The sequence below is a fragment of the Dermacentor silvarum genome, chromosome 1 (assembly GCF_013339745.2).
Source record: "Dermacentor silvarum isolate Dsil-2018 chromosome 1, BIME_Dsil_1.4, whole genome shotgun sequence".
In the NCBI taxonomy this organism is placed as follows: Eukaryota; Metazoa; Arthropoda; class Arachnida; order Ixodida; family Ixodidae; genus Dermacentor; species Dermacentor silvarum.
This window is the reverse complement of record NC_051154.1, coordinates 436483142-436499348: the sequence shown is the minus strand read 5'-3', so window position 1 is coordinate 436499348 and position 16207 is coordinate 436483142. Positions and strand designations below refer to the sequence as shown.

The 16207-nt window shown below is 46.6% G+C and overlaps 1 non-coding gene across 1 annotated transcript; it reads left to right on the top strand.

Moving 5' to 3' along the window:
• Positions 1–1037: 1037 nt before the first annotated feature.
• Trnar-ucu (transfer RNA arginine (anticodon UCU)) lies at positions 1038–1110 on the top strand. The gene has a single exon. It is a non-coding gene; the product is annotated as a tRNA-Arg (tRNA).
• The last annotated feature ends 15097 nt before the right edge of the window (positions 1111–16207 follow it).

The window sequence follows — 16207 nt, the reverse complement described above, 5'->3', positions numbered from 1 at the left end:
TTTGTAGGCATAAGATGGGGTCAGCTGTGTCAAAACTGGGAAAACTGGAGACCATTGGGAGATGCCTTCTGTCCTGCAGTTGACATAAATATGATGATGATAATTTGAACGAGCGCAAGTGCATTGCACGCTCTTCTCGAATTAAATTAGCTTCATTAATCTGCCTTCATCAGATTCACTTACCCACCGTGGTTGCTCAGTGGCTATGGTGTTGGGCTGCTGAGCACAAGGTCGCGGGATCGAATCCCGGCCACGGCGGCCGCATTTCGATGGGGGCGAAATGCGAAAACACCCGTGTACTTAAATTTAGGTGAACGTTAAAGAACCCCAGGAGGTCAAAATTTCCGGAGTCCCCCACTACTGCGTGCCTCATAATCAGATCGTGGTTTTGGCACGTAAAACCTCATAATTTAAAGAAAAATCAGATTCACTTGCAGGCATTATTCGGACACGTAGAAGCAGACATCATTAAGGGTAACCTAATATTTCTAAAAGTTGTTTCTTGAACATCACCTGCCATCGTTCATCCTAAACACTAAGAAGCGCAAAGACAATGTCTGTCCGAAAATTATTTTTATGGATCATATCACCATATAAACATTGCACAATGTTCCTAAAGCCGGCGTTGTAGGCTTGCCGTCGGTAAATCAGGTAACAAGATTTTGTGTGCGCTTCGCCACATGGCTTTTACTGCACCACGTCTTTCGAAAAGACAATTTCTTAGACACGAGAAAAATGATTATGTTCACCTTCATAGTAGCTATTACAAAAGCCACCTTATTCGCCCCATAAGCGCAGTTTTTCTTTGCAAAGCACGCAAGCACACGCATATTGCAGGGATCAAATGTCCGACTTGGAGGTTCAAGAGAAGCTCGTATATGTTAAGCCTTCTACTCAATACATGTACTTCACATTTCAAAACTAAGCTTGCAGTCGTGCCCAGCAAGGATTGCAGCGTAACAAAAAAGAAGTCGCTCTCACGTCGCTGTAACGTAATCCCGTCGCATTTCTGTCATGAAGCCGGGTGATGTTAGCCTGTCTCTGTGGCGCAGTGGATAGCGCGTTGGACTTCTAATCCAAAGGTCCCGGGTTCGAATCCCGGTAGGGATGTTTGATTCTATGCGCATGGTTTTTTTTTTCACTCTAAACAGCTCTCCAAATACAATACAATATCAGTAGGCCGGGGCTGGAACCAGACTTCTACATAACGATATACAATTATATAAATTACTCGTAATCAACTACATTTTATTGGTAATTTTATACTTATCAATTACATCGGTTATTCGGTAACGCTCACTTTAATTCCACTACTTTTTCAGTAACCAGTTACATGTAACCACTTACCTTATTGAGCAAAACGAGAACAAGGTGAAAGCAGGAACCAACGTTTCGACAACTGGGCTTGTCTTTTTCAAGATCCGTGTACGTTACAAGTGGGCTTGCCCGAGATCTGTGTATGTTACAATAGCGCGCTAGCCCGCCAGCTCGCAGATTGTGCGAACTGGGTTACCTGCCTGGCCTGTATTGCCCTTGCTTTTGCCTCCTCGAGCAAGAGTTCAACGTCACTACTGATGTATTCAATGCGAAAATGAGGAACGATGAATAACAAAATGTTTAATTGCAATTGTTAGCGCAGATAAGCAACGTAGAAAGGGCTGCAGAGGTCGCACTGAAATCGCCAGGCCAGCATCTTGTTTACTGTATTCATGCAATGTTAATAAACGTTCGGTGGACAGTAACGTAGAAGTAATCAATTTCTATTGAAAAATTCCTGAATTACGCTCGTGGGGCAGTAATTAGTAATTCTAATCAATATCAATTTTAATGAAGTAATTGTAAGTGTAAACGATTACTCTTTTTGTGTAATGAGTACAAGTCTGGCTGGAACACACTCCTTGACATTTGTACGATGAGCGGTAGCAGGCATTTTCTCTGGGTATCGGTCAGCGTTTGTCAAAGCTGTGTTCATGAAGGAGGAAACCTTTCACAGTTTGCGCACTAGGAAACAATGACTTCATCTGCGTTTTTGCCCAGCTACGAATCAAAATGCAAAAAAAAGAAGTGTACTGGCCCCGATTACTTCAGAGTTTACAATCGGCCGTTCTCAGGGCAGCTACAGATGTATGATTTCACTAGATAGCGTCTGAGCTGGTCGTATACGCTTATTTAACCCCTCACCGCATGATGTATCACATAACTTTGGAAATAACTTTGAAGGTATATTTTTAACAATATACCTTAGTGGCTTGTGGCACAAGACGCAGAAAAGTTCCTGAGTTAACAGGTTATTTTGACCATTTTTACTCTTGAAATCATGTTATGAATATACCAGGGGGTTTATTGTTTATCAGCCTCATGTATTGTTTTCAACAAGAAATGCATTTGCGCTGTTCGGTGAGGCATGTATTAACTGCTTTATTATATGACACAGCATGCACTTGCGGGTCCATGTTGTTGTCTGTTGCTTTGTTTGGAGAAGTATAAATATTTATTTGCTCACAAGAAGGCAAATATGGTGGCAAAATGTAACATTTTCAAAGGGTATACAGTTTCTGAGCACCATTATTGTCAAGGATATATCAGAAAACAAAAATGCTAGCAGTACTATGATGAAAATCACCTGGGGTATACCGTGTTCCAAGAGCCAATGACAACAGCAGCAATAGCAAATTCACGAATAAAAAGTAAGAAGGCATTCTTTTGGCTTACAGTCTGTCTCCTAAAATCTGCACAAGGCAAAAAACACAAATATAAAATGAAGCTCTGTAATGATTCCAGCGTAAATATTTGCCATACTTATTCCTCTGTCAAATATGACGTGATCAAATTTTAAAGTAAGTTACACTAGATGGAACTGTGAGATATAAGCTTCATTATTACAGCAAGTTTTTTTCTGCAAATATGTTTTTTGCAGGCTTTCTGAAATTAGAATGTCTTTTTGCATGGTCAAAAAATTTACCCGTACACTGCATGAATGTAATAAGATCACAACAAAGCGTTCGTTTAGGAAACTGAGGTCTGTCTTGGCATATCTGGCCTAAACAAGTGTTTGCGTAAATTTTACACGAGAAAATAAAATTTTAGCAATAAGTGGTTACGGAATTTTATATGATAAAAAAATTGAAATAACCTGTGTTCGATAGCTTTAGATGTTTCCAACAAATTTGCGGTCCGCCCTTCTTCGCGAGTTCATAACGTACTCGTATTTAATACCTTTTTACTCAAGCCTTTTAACGATATCTTGAATGTTTGCGCACAAGGCAAAATTTACACTATCAGCGCAGCTGACTAACCATCATTCCTCATTGCTTAACTTTTGCCACTTCGTCATAGCCAACAAGAAAGGTTGTGGCAGACCTTATTCCTTTACTATATACTCCAAATTATGTCCTCGTCAACGAATGTTATATAAGTGTCACGCTTTATATTCAGCATAAATCACTGCTATAAGCGACCACGAGTGATAAGCTAGCCGTTACATGACTGAAGAAAAATCACACGTCTTGCAATGGCACGTATAGGTGGCCTGCCGCATCAGTGCAGCATGCCTTCGGAAGAAAAGCATATAACTTCGTAGCACGCATACGAAATCTCAATTTTCAAGAGGATCATTGATAAAAGCTTGTCAATTGTTTTGAATTACTGCGTAGGCAATGTATTTTTAGGGTAATCATGCTCTTGTTTTGAGATCATAAGAGGAAAAAAGGGATTTTTCATCGCTTCAGGTGCTAATCAGACAGTTGACAACATACGTTCGCTAGAAACCTTATGATGCTGCTATGCCCATGCTCGCGAGTTTGCGGAAAGGTGATAGCGTAGACTCATGGTAAAAAGTAATTTGCACATGCTCACGTGGAAACACGAAAGGTTATTACTGAGCAGGGTCGTTTAGTTCATTAACTCTTGCGACACAACAGGTCTCTAGTTAGCTACAGGCCGCAGTCGGTAAACGCCACTCATCTACCGTTTAATGTTGCTGAATAACTTCGCTAACTCATGTTGGCGGGCTTTTTGGTGGAAATTTGCAAAAACGGGCCAAAACCACCATCTCATTACCAGGCACGCCTGAGGCGCCAGACCACTTTTTGACGAGTTGGTGCTCTTTCAGATCCAACCCACGGTACTCAGTTCATGTGCGCAACGTTTAGCCACTGGGTGAACGCGGTGGGTGCCGCACATATTTGTGCTTTCAACTACATATTTTTGTAGGCACATCTGCATGACATATATACATATCGGACAAAAGGAAATAACAAGAATAAATACAAATCAAAGAACTACACACGTGTACACTGCGTATTCAAAACAATACAAAGCACAATCGCGGTAAATTAAGAAACCGCAGGTCTTTTTTCTCATAGCGACCCCAGAAGGCATGCTCACGCACTGTTGTTTCAATTTTGCGATTTCATACTTCAGAGTAATTTTGCTCCCGCTTCAAAATGGCAATGGTTTCAACTAACGAGACGCAGCGGCACTATCGGCAATGCATGCCTAAGTGGCCTCGAACAGATTTTGGAGCATTGAAGGTGGCAGGACACACCCGCACGCACACACGCACGCACACGCACACACGCGCACATACGCACATACACACATATGCACACACCCACACACAGACACACACGCACATACACACACACACGCACGCACACGCACACACGCATACACACACACGCGCGCGCGCACACGCACCCACACGCACATGCACAACGAACACGCGCACACGCGCATGCACACGCACACACACACACACACACACACGCACATGCACACGCGCGCACACACACTATTGCGACCCGTGGTCGAGGACGAGAGGCGGACTCTTGGAGCAGACGAAGGCGAGACATACTGTACATACCTGTACAGTATGTACAGATATGTATTTATGTCCACTGCAGTACAAAAGCCTCTCCCTGTGATCTCCAATTACCCCCGTCTGGCGCTATATAGCTGATTGCAACTGGCGCCTGTAAATTTCCGAACTTCATCACCCCACCTAGTTTCCTGCCGTCCTCGATAGCGCTTCCCTTCTCTTGGTATGCATTCTGTAACTCTAATGGTCCACCGGTTATCCATCCTACGCATTACATGGCCTGCCCAGCTGCATTTTTTCCGCTTAATGACAACTAGAATATCGGCTATCCCCATTTTTTCACTGATCCACACCGCTGTCTTCCTGTCTCTTAACGTTAGGCCTAACATTTTTCGTTTCATCGCTCTTTGTGCGGTCCTTAACTTGTTGTCGAGCTTCTTTGTTAACCTCCAAGTTTCTGCCCCATATGTATAGGGCTCCGTGTTTTCGGATAAATTCGGAAACATCCGATATACACTCGCCGTAAAATTTTTGACAATTCGGATTTATCCGATAAACTCCGATTTTAACGGCCAACATGACCATGTTTCGTTCTATATCGAAAGGGCATGTTCTAAGCAGTCATTGATACATCGTCCGGTTTGGCCGATATAAACCTTACCTCACGTCAACAGTATCTCGTATACCACACCCATCGCACATTTAACAAATGGCTTGTCGCGCACGGAGCGAGAGACGTATGACCGCTCAACGACGGCCGCAGACCATCATGGATACTACGCTGCTGTCGCTGAAAAGTGGAGACGGACAGTTGAAAAGAAGATTTTCGATGCACTCCAATACACCAGTAAATCGTTTTGGTATAGCGTTCAAGTTGTGAATCTAAATGGGAAGCATAAGTTACCCCGCGTTGAGCCGATTTTTAAGTTTGTGTTCTTTGAAACTGACGACATGATCGAACTCATGAGTGATTTTGCGAAATATCCGAGTTAATCAATAACGTTGTTGAACCCCTGTCGTTTTGGAGACTTCACACTGTCCAGTGGCCAGCGCTTTCTCGCTGCACGCTGAGTCCTCTAGCGCAAATGTTGAAGGGGCATTTCGAAAGCTGAGAATCATCAATCAAAAGGAGCGTGCTTCCATCAATGACAGCAACTTCGTAAATTATGACTGCGTCTACTACAACAAGCTTTAGGGTTGTAATACGCACAAACGTAGGTGTTTTGAATTCAAGTATTTGTGCTTGTGTATATATGTGTTTGTGCGTTCAAACCTTCCAGACAACACAAATACGCTTCGTGTGTTCTGATGTTTTCGTGTTCGGATATCATTTCATTTAAGATTTTAGAGTATTGAGAATAATGGAAAATTTAACTCCGAATTTCGGAGAATTCCGGATTTACGAGAAATAAACACCGATAAACTCCAAATTTCCGCCAGAAAATGAACTCCGAAAAACAACCTCCGAATTTCAAGAAAAATAAACTCCGAAAACACGGAGCCCTACCCATATGTTAGCACCGTATAGCTGGTAATAGTAGGTAATACCAGGCAATAGCTGGTAATAGCAGTAAGAGCGCATGAGACGGGGCGGCTGGTGGCGACTCTCTGTCCTAACAATGGGCGGGTTCCCCGTTAAACCCCTTTGGCGACTCCTCGTCGGCAGGAACCAGGCGGGGCCGGTGCTGACGTTACCCGCGTCGAATTCTTGATTCGTTGCGGATGAGGCCGGTGGCTGATTGAACTCCCCCGCGTCGAATACCTTGATTTGTCGCGGCAAAGGCCGGGTGCTTCTTGAAGTGCCACGCGTCGAATTCTTGATTCGTCGCGGCAAAGGCAGGGTGCTTCTTGAAGTCCCCCGCGTCGAATTCTTGATTCGTTGCGGATAAGGCCGGGGGCTGCTCGAAGGCCCCCGCGTCGAATTCTTCATTCGTCGTGGAGAAGTGGGAGCTCCCGTCGCCTCGATGATAGGCACGTAGTGCGGCGCAACAGCATCCCCGCCGCCAGACAATGCATACAGAAGTCGAGCTGTCGGACGCAGCTCGGAAGATTGGATGCGCCAGTTAAGCGACGTCGTCGATGGTTTGGAGGCACAGGCTCTGCCGCATTTCCCGCCGGTGGTCTTTCCTGCGGCTGGGCCCTGAGAATGTCCACTGGAACGACCAAGAATCAATAACGCCAAACCATTCCTGCTAAAGCAAGCACGCTCCGAATGCTCCTCAAACCGCCAGATCAAATTCACCGAACAAAGCATTTTATTAGATCCGGCTACGCTAAACAAACCAAAACAACCACAACAAACCATGTTCCCAAACAACACGAGACACATACCCGAGAAAAAATTCGAGATACGGACCCTTTTCCTTTTAACTGTCAATGCGCGAGTGTCAATGAAATCACAATTGCTTCGCAAGTGATTATCAACTGTAATGCAGGCATGTTGGCAAAGATCAAGGTTTCCGCAGAGGACTTACTTTTGCCCCCGAAAGCCTCAGACGCAAACGCTGAGCTGTTCCAATCTATGCGCCTGGGCGCCACTTGTCAAAAGTACTCAATGAAATCCGACAATGCAAATGCCAACCGAAATAGTTCGCCCCTTAGTACTGTCTAAATGCATTCGGCGAAACGAGTACCACACAAGCGGATCTAACAAACTAAGAAACAAATACTAAAACTCACGCCAACGACATAAAAACAAAGGTGAATAAAAATTCTACACTGACACTTACAACTAACACGTACAATACAAAAACAAGTCACAATCGAAATTAAGCACTTAGGCTCTTCCCAGCCTAGATATACGTAAAAATAACAAACAAATGAAAAGAACGACGCTTTCTCTACTCGAGCGTTCAGCAATCAGGTTTCGGTAGAAAAATGAACAACAAACTAACAAAGTGTCTGTGTCTTGCGAACAAAAGAGACCAGAGCATAAAACAATGCGCTCTTCTCGACATCTCAACCCTTTCATGCGTTCAACACGAGACTCAACCTTATCGCAAAAAACACACAGAAAATCAATACTAAAATGACCTCGAACAGAATGGGCTTTCAACGTATCGCTTGGTGTTCGCAAACAAACCATTTCAGACGCGCTGGAGAGGGTCGCCCATTCTCGGGTCTACGCGTTGTCCACTCGCGAAACCACATCCAAGTTGATCGACCCGAAGCACCTGCGACTTTCGACCCGCGGCCTCCAAATACTGCGAGAGCGACGTATTCACGGACACGCGTGCACGCAGTCCGTTTGACCGCTGGGCAGTCGCCTTTCTTTCCCCCAGGACAGGAGCGACCATTGCAGCAGACTATCGAGCATATCCAATGCTTCGCTACGTTACTCTAATACCGGTGGTGTTCTCAGCGGTGTCAGGGGAGATCCCCTGACACCGCTGAGAACAGGCGGAATTTGCGGCGTCTGATTTTCTGCGAAGTCCTGCCTTTACCGACGTGCGCCGCGCCTATTCTAGATCTCAGAAGCCGCCTAAGCTTCGGGTTCACCCTACTCCGCTTTTCCTAACGTCGTGGCGGTTGGCTGGCTTGACCTGGCTCTTATTGCCGTCCGAGTCCGACTTTCTCGGCTTCCGTCTTTCTCGTTTGTCCTCGGCGCGGCTTGCAAAGCTTGTGGTCTCGGCACTCGTACTGGCAGATACGCTGCCTTCTCGTCACAGCGATATCGCTAGGGGCGGCAGAACGCTAGGCTCGTGGTCGTCGCTAGATGCCTGTGCCTCCGACAGAACATGACTGCATTCGACGCCGTCTGAGCTAGCCGGCTCGCCCTGCGGTCCCTCCTCGACAGGCTGGAGTTTATCGCTGCAATCGAGATCAAAATAAAGTCCCTATATAAGAAAAGTACCGCCATCATTTGATAAACGCCGCTTCTCTCTCTCCTGTATCTCCGATTGGACGATGATAGCGCGCGCTTTTCACTTCTTTATATTTTCTTTTGTTCCACCTCAGAGCCATGTTGAAAGTCCTCTGCGCAGCCGCAGTCGCCGGCGGCGGCGCTAGCCCGGCCTGAAAGCTTCAACGTGGACTTTCTAGTTGCGCCACCGTCGACTTGGCTTTCGCAAGCAAAAAGTAAAGAAAAAAGCAAGCGCTTTAGACGAGGAGGCGGCGGAGGAAAGAGTAGATGGCGGTACTTTTCTTATATAGGGACTTTAGATCAAAAGGGTCACTGTCGGCCACTGTTTCCAAAACGGCCTCTCGAGACGGCGAAACAACATCGTGTTTGCGCTTATCACATAGCGTGTGCACCATCGCTTTTCCCTCGCGACAGGCTCGGCATTGTAGCTGTCATCTTGGCCTTGGCAGTCGGCCTGACTCAAAGCATCAAAATGACTCAACAAAGCTTTCTTAGCCTCATCGTAGTCCCTATCTTCCTCATCAACCAGGTGCTCCAAAACACACGCGAGATTACAAGGTAGCAACACGATCAACCTCTCGGACCAGAGGTCCCGGTGGACACCTTCTTCGTCGCAAACCTTTTCAAAGCGCGCAAGAAAACTAACAATACCTCCGCCTACCTCGAAATTGTGGAGATGGCATCGCGCTGTGCGCCATGCCCATGTTTGAATTTCTCGACGGCGCTTGCCTTTTCCTCAGGACTTTTGTGCTCCTTTCCATCTAGCTCGCGCCTCTCACGGCTCTCGCGTTCATTTGGCTCTAGCTTTCGCTCAACAATCATTTCCCAAGCCTCGTCAGCTTCCTCGATCGTCACGTCCTTTGACTGCATCACGTCGAGAATCGCTTTCCTTGCTTTTTTGGAGCCGGCTGAAATACCCTACTCCTCGAAAATTTGAATGAGGTCCTGAACTTGGAATTCCTCCATCGTGATCTAGTTCCTCGTGTTGCTGGTCCACTAAATTCACCTTATTAACACTAGAATCCACTATTTAAAGAAGGTACGTTAATAAATCATAGCCTACCAAAAAACAAAACACTCTCCTAACGTCTGCCTACGCTAGAGACGTCTGGCGACAGGAAAAGCAAACATCAGGCGCTCACCCAGCCAAAATGGTTGGCGCCGGTTGGTCTTCTAGCTGCCATCGAGCGGTGTAGCAGGTGTCTTCGGGCCTCGTATCTCGCAGCTTGCCATCCTCTGTTGAGATACTTCGCCAATCCCATAGCTGCCATCCACTATTCTGAGCCCGGGTCGAGGACGAGAGACGGACGCTTGGAGCAAACGAAGAGGAGACGAAAAGCTTTATACAATATGTACAGATATACATGAACAGATATAACAGGTAATAGCAGGTAATAGCTGGTAACAGCAGTAAGAACGCATCAGACCGACGGGGCGGCTGGTGGCGACTCTCTGTCCTAACAATGGGCGGGTTCTCCCTTAAATCCCTTTGGCGACTGCTCGTCGGCAGGAACCAGGCAGGGCGGGTGCTGAAGTCATCCGCGTGGAATTCTCCATTCGTCGTGGATAAGGCCGGGGGCTGCTTAAAATCCCCCGCGTCGAATTATTGATTCGTCGCGGCAAAGGCAGGGTGCTTCTTGAAGTCCCCGGCGTCGAATTCTTGATTCGTTGCGCAGAAGCGGGAGCTCCCGTCGCCTCGATGATTGGCCCGTAGTACGGCGCAACACGCACACGCACACACACGTGCGCACGCACACACACACACACACACGTGCGCGCACACAGACACACATGCTCACACACACACGCACACACACACACGCACACACACGCACAAACGCACACGCACCCGCACACACACGCACGCGCACACACACACACGCACACACACGCAAGCGAGTGCACGCACACACACACACGCACGCACTCGCACACACACACACACACACACGCAAACACATGCGCCCACACACACACGTACACACACACACGCACACGCACCCGCACACACGAACACACATGCACACGCGCACATGCACACACACAAACGCGCACACGTACACGCACACACGCACACTCACACGCATACACGCGCACACGCACACACACACGCACACACACGCATACTCCTAAGTCGTAAGCCATGATTTAAATAACTTTTTTTCCTGAATAAGCATGGCTTATTTAACTTGATCAACTATTTAAACTGCAAGAAATAGATCATTTTATTTTTGGGAGGCAATTTTTGTCATAAAATATGGTAAAAGTCCTAGTCGCGCCAGCAGTGATAATTTGCACCGTGCCTCGCAACGAGGGGCAACGCCAGAGCATATGGTCTAGGCTAGCGAAGTTATTGCGGTGCCTGCAAGAACTACTGGTACAAGTGTCAGGATAAAGCTTGTGGAATAAAGCCGGGCTGGGATACGAGCCTGTTTTAAATAATCTGAGGGTCAATGCCTGCACTCTATTTAAATTCTTGGGAGGAAGGGGAAAGTCTCTCCTGCCGAGATAAAAGTGCTGCGTAATTTCGTTGTATGTGTTCGGTTGATCTCTGTTCTCCAGCACTGCGGGCCGGCGGGGGAGTTCTCCATGGTGGCGGAAAGCGAGACCTCGCGCCTTGGAGTGGGCCAGCTCGTTCAGGTTTGTGGGGCCTCCCATGATGGATCCAATGTGAGCGGGGAACCACGTGAGAGTGTGGATGGCGATGTTTTTGCCGTTGACGATCAGACAGGCTTCCTTACACACGGCGCCAACGCTGAAGGCGCGGATGGCTGCCCTGGAGTCGCTGAAGATATTGGCATGTTTGTCGTCCAGGAGGGCCAAGGCAATGGCCACTTGCTGTGAAATTGTTGTTGTTGCCATACTGGGCCACGTCAACGAAGCAGCTGCCGCCAGGGAGTTCTGTCGCCTGGTGTAGGAGCGCCACCACCATGGCCTTCATTCTTTCCACGTTGCGCTGGGGATAAATATTGCGTGGAGCGGGGCACACGCACACACAGGCGCACACGCACTCACACACACGCAAACACACACACGTACACACATGCCCACACGCACCCACACGCACACAGATTCTTTAGGTCGTAAGCCAGGATTCAAATAACTTTTTCCTGAATAAGCATGTCGCTTTTAATTTAAGCAACTATTTAAACAGCAGAAAATGGCGCATTTTATTTTTTGGAATGCAATTTTTGTCTTAAAATATGGTAAAAGTGCTAGTCGCGCCAGCAGTGATAAGTAACTAATCAATTGCTCAAGTGAGTAAAGCTGTGGCGTTTATGCAGCTAAGTGTGGGACCTATGCAATGAACTAGTATAAATGCAATGTGATAAATATTAGGAAAGTTATGTTTGAAAAACAAAGCAAAGGGAGAAAAATTGCAAATTTGGACCAAATTTATTAGCAAATGAGCTTTGAATGCAAAAACATTGCTTCAATTATTTTTGTTTTAGTTCATTGCACACATCTCTATGTGTGGAATGAGTTCAAAATTTCCTATCAGAATAATAATTCAACAAAAAGTTCTGAAGGTTTCCATAACATAAAGTGGAGCAAAATCTTCTTTGGAGAACAACGCAAAAAAAGAACACCAACAAAAAACTTGCCAAGAACACAGAGGCCTAGAATGCACCAGCTTCATAGCTGCGGCCCCCATGAGATGCACTAGAGTTTGCTCTTGCTCCTGTGGCTGCTCGGCGACAACATAAAATGAAAAATGTATTTTGAATAATATTTAAATAAAAGAAATAGTAATGATATTCGGTTTCACAATACTTGGGTATGGGTTAGGAAACTGACTGTAACTCCCAAACTAATGGTGATAGAAATGCATTATTTTTCCGACATTACTGAATGTTTGGGCAAGCATAAAATGTAAGAAGCAAAAAATCTAGAAAATTGACTTTTGAAGGTGGCCTACCACCTAAATGACCCTTCTTCAACTTTTGAGTCACGCTCTTCTGCACGACAAGGTTATCGTATAAGTAAGATTTTCAATGGTATTGACAAATTATTTGCGGCGCTGTGTAAGACAGGCAGCCATCTCTTTTTTGTCCGTAGTTGATATTGCAGAGAGAGAGAGAGAGAGAATGATTAACGACAGGCAGAGAGGTTAACCAGGACGCACCCCGGTTGGCTACGCTACACCGAGGGACGAAAAAGGGGAGAGAAAGCAGAGCTTCTGCAATCGTTTAGGGGCTTATAAAATGCTTTCATTTCGACCTTTCTCGCTATGCTTTTGACATTATGAGAAATAATATTTATGTAGGGCACGACCGCAACATTCGCCATTCTGCAGTGCTATTGCTTTGCTTTCGTTCAATGGGTCTCTGTAATTTTCACTCAAACCCTCCATCCACAAGGTCGACTGTCGCAAGGTGCAAGCCGCACCGACCAAACGCTTCGCCTGTCCGCACAAAGTGATTCCCTACCTTGTGGTCACAGGACTTGAACAGAGAATTATTGAGACCAGATATTACTACTGCGTGTTTTACGAGTTGACGAATGTGCGGATCTGAATGGGAGCACATTATCTGTGAAGGAAGCAAGGGAGCCCAAGCTTAGTGTGGAATGAAAATAGCTCAAAATGCAGTTGTCATTTAATGAGCCCAGAGTATGCATGCTGAAAGCAAAAGAGCATACTTTCATGTCATAGTAGCAAATAAATCACCACTTTAGACGTTTCACTGTTTCATCGTTTTAGCTGTACAATACAGTGATCGGCTCCAGTATAGCCGAATCGTGTACGAAACAAGCTCTGAGAGAAGCTTTTGCGGTGGCAGCACTTTTTTCGGTCCATCTGTCTATTCGGTGACGCCATCGTCACAGTTATGTCACCCCCTCCCCCTCAATACGTGGCACGCAAAAGCAAAACCTCGACCACCATCACCACTGCTTGCCGAACTCATGCCACAGCGGCAATATGTAGTTGTGAGATGACGCCATCAACACTGTGCCATGTCACAACTTTCATGTTCGGGCGTTTGTCAGGTGTTATTAGCATGCACGAACGCACATCAGCAGAGTCGTGGCGTCGTTTCCAGTTCACAGCAGACATTGCGTTCACGGAACATTACCGGTGCACCAAGCAATGGCCATCCGAACCGCGGCTTTGAGCACAGCAGTCACCTTCAACGTCCTTCTAGTACAGACGGCTTTCCACTGCATTGGATATCGGGTAAGAAGTGTCGTTGTCATGCCTTCGTAGGTTCTTTTCGTTGCGTACAGCTGGGAAAGTTTTTTTTTTCTTTTTTTGAGGGGGGGGGGATTGGAGGAGTTTTTAAGGGAGGAGGGGACATTGGCGGAGCAGGGATAGTCACTGCTGTTTTGGTAAATGACTTCAAAGATCGGGGAATTGGTAAGGTCAACTGATTTCTGTTGTCTCTCCAATTGTAACCTTAGTTGCTCGTAGTTCCTGTTAAGTTTCACCTTTTGTTGGTGTAACATCAACTCTTTGTAGACGTCTTGCGCGAGCACAGTACGCAGCACCACGGCGCCCGCTATGGTTTGGGGCTTGCGCAGCAGGCGTTGAACGGCCGTGTCGCGCGACATTTTGTGCCGCGATATAACAGGTGGCGAATTAACGCTGTGGCTGCCTTTGCTAGAGGAATTATTGAAACGCCAGCAATCTCTGATTGCTTGCTCCTGAGTGCGTGCACACCAACGAATAGCAATGAATAGCAAGGTGATGTGCAGCCTAAAATTCACCGACACCCCATCTCAAGTGGTGAAGCCGCAGCCGACGCTTACGTGGCATAGCGCTTCACATCAGTGTGTTTGAAAAAGAGGTGACGGTGAATACACCTGTAAACCCTTTAATGACCACCAAATGAAAATGGTGATAACGCTTAACGAGTGTTTTCTTTCAATGAAATCATCATCATCAGCAGCAGCCTATATTTATCACAGGCTTCTCCCTGTGATCTCCAATGACCCCTGTCTTGCGCTAGCTGATTCCAGCTTGCGCCTGCAAATGTCCTGACTTCATCACCCCACCTAGTTCTCTGCAGTCCTCGACTGCGCTTCCCTTATCTTGGTATCCATTCTGTAACCCTAATGGTCCATCGGTTATCCATCTTACGCATTACATGGTCTGTCCAGCTCCATTTTTTTCCGTTTAATGTCATCTAGAATATCGGCTATCCTGGTTTGTTCTTTGATCCACACCACTCTCTTCCTGTCTCTTAACGTTAGGCCTAACATTTTTCGTTCCATCGCTTTTTGTGCGGTCCTTAACTTGTTGTCGAGCTTACCGAGGTCGTCGCTCGGTATTGACGCGTTCATCGCGGAGGAAGGAAATGCCCAGACATTGCTGTTATAACAGCATCGTCGGTCGTGAAACGCCTGCACGAGCTTTGCGATATCGTCGCCGTCCTCGTTTTCGTCGTCCAGCGGCGACTATTTCCTCCAGGCGGGAGTCACCACCGTATTAGACGTGGCCAACCACTTTTGATTCAATCCACCACAGGCGAGCTGGCGATCGCTGGGAAACAGTATAGGCCTTGTTCTCTGGCCGTCTGATATCCGGGGCCGACGGCCCTTGCGAAACGCCCGCAGCTCGTAATAAAGCTTCGTCAACACAATGAACGTCTGCACATTTGTGACGCTCATAACTGACAGTACAATTAGTTTTGCCGATGGCGTTGGTAGCGATGAGAAAACACGTTAGCAAGGCGAGCCGCTTCGTAGAGGCGATTGCTGCGGCGGCTGCGCTGACCGCTTGCGAGCCAAAATCACGCCAACGATTTACCCTATCGCACAACGTTTCATACCATGCACACTTTCTAGGTCGCTTTAAGCTAAGAGTTATCTCGTGTCAGAAACAATTGAGCCGATTTTTGTGCCGCCGTCAGCGGCGAACGAGGCCAGCGTCTCGACCAGGGAGAAAAAAAAACAAAAACAAAAAAAAAGCACCGGGACGACGAGAGTGGCGAGAAACTTGCTCGCCGGCTCCGCCCCGACGGCAGCGCAAACTCGTGACGTAGCGTTTTCTTGGTTATTTGCAATCCTTCCTTAATTGATGTCAATGTTGCGAGGTGCTGCGCTTTGCGGGTGGCTGCGCGCACGTACTTTTATAATTCATTTAAATATGTTCTAAGCCATATTCGCCGCTGATATTTTGTAGACGATGTGTGTGTGTGTCCACCTAAATCGATCTCACGAGTTATCTCGAGTTCAAATTTTTGTGTCAGTACTCCTTTAAGGCCAGTCACAATATATTTCATCACTAAAATTGCGTAGAATACGTTTTGAAAAAGAAATCATCGTCATCTTCTCGAAACGCTATAATATCATGCTTTTTGCGGGACAGCTTGTTTTTCTTTTTTTGTTTCGCAGCGCAGTCGTGCTTGCTCCTCAGCCGTTCGAGGATCGACGAGGCAGTTGCATCGAGGGAGCGCGAGCGGCAATTGACTGAGTGCTGTCCGTCATATTGCGAATTGTTTCAAGCAGGCAAAGGAACTTGGAATAACGTGTCGATTCTCCAACTTCAGCGAACCTGCGGTCCGGTGCGTGGTGAATGCGCTGTT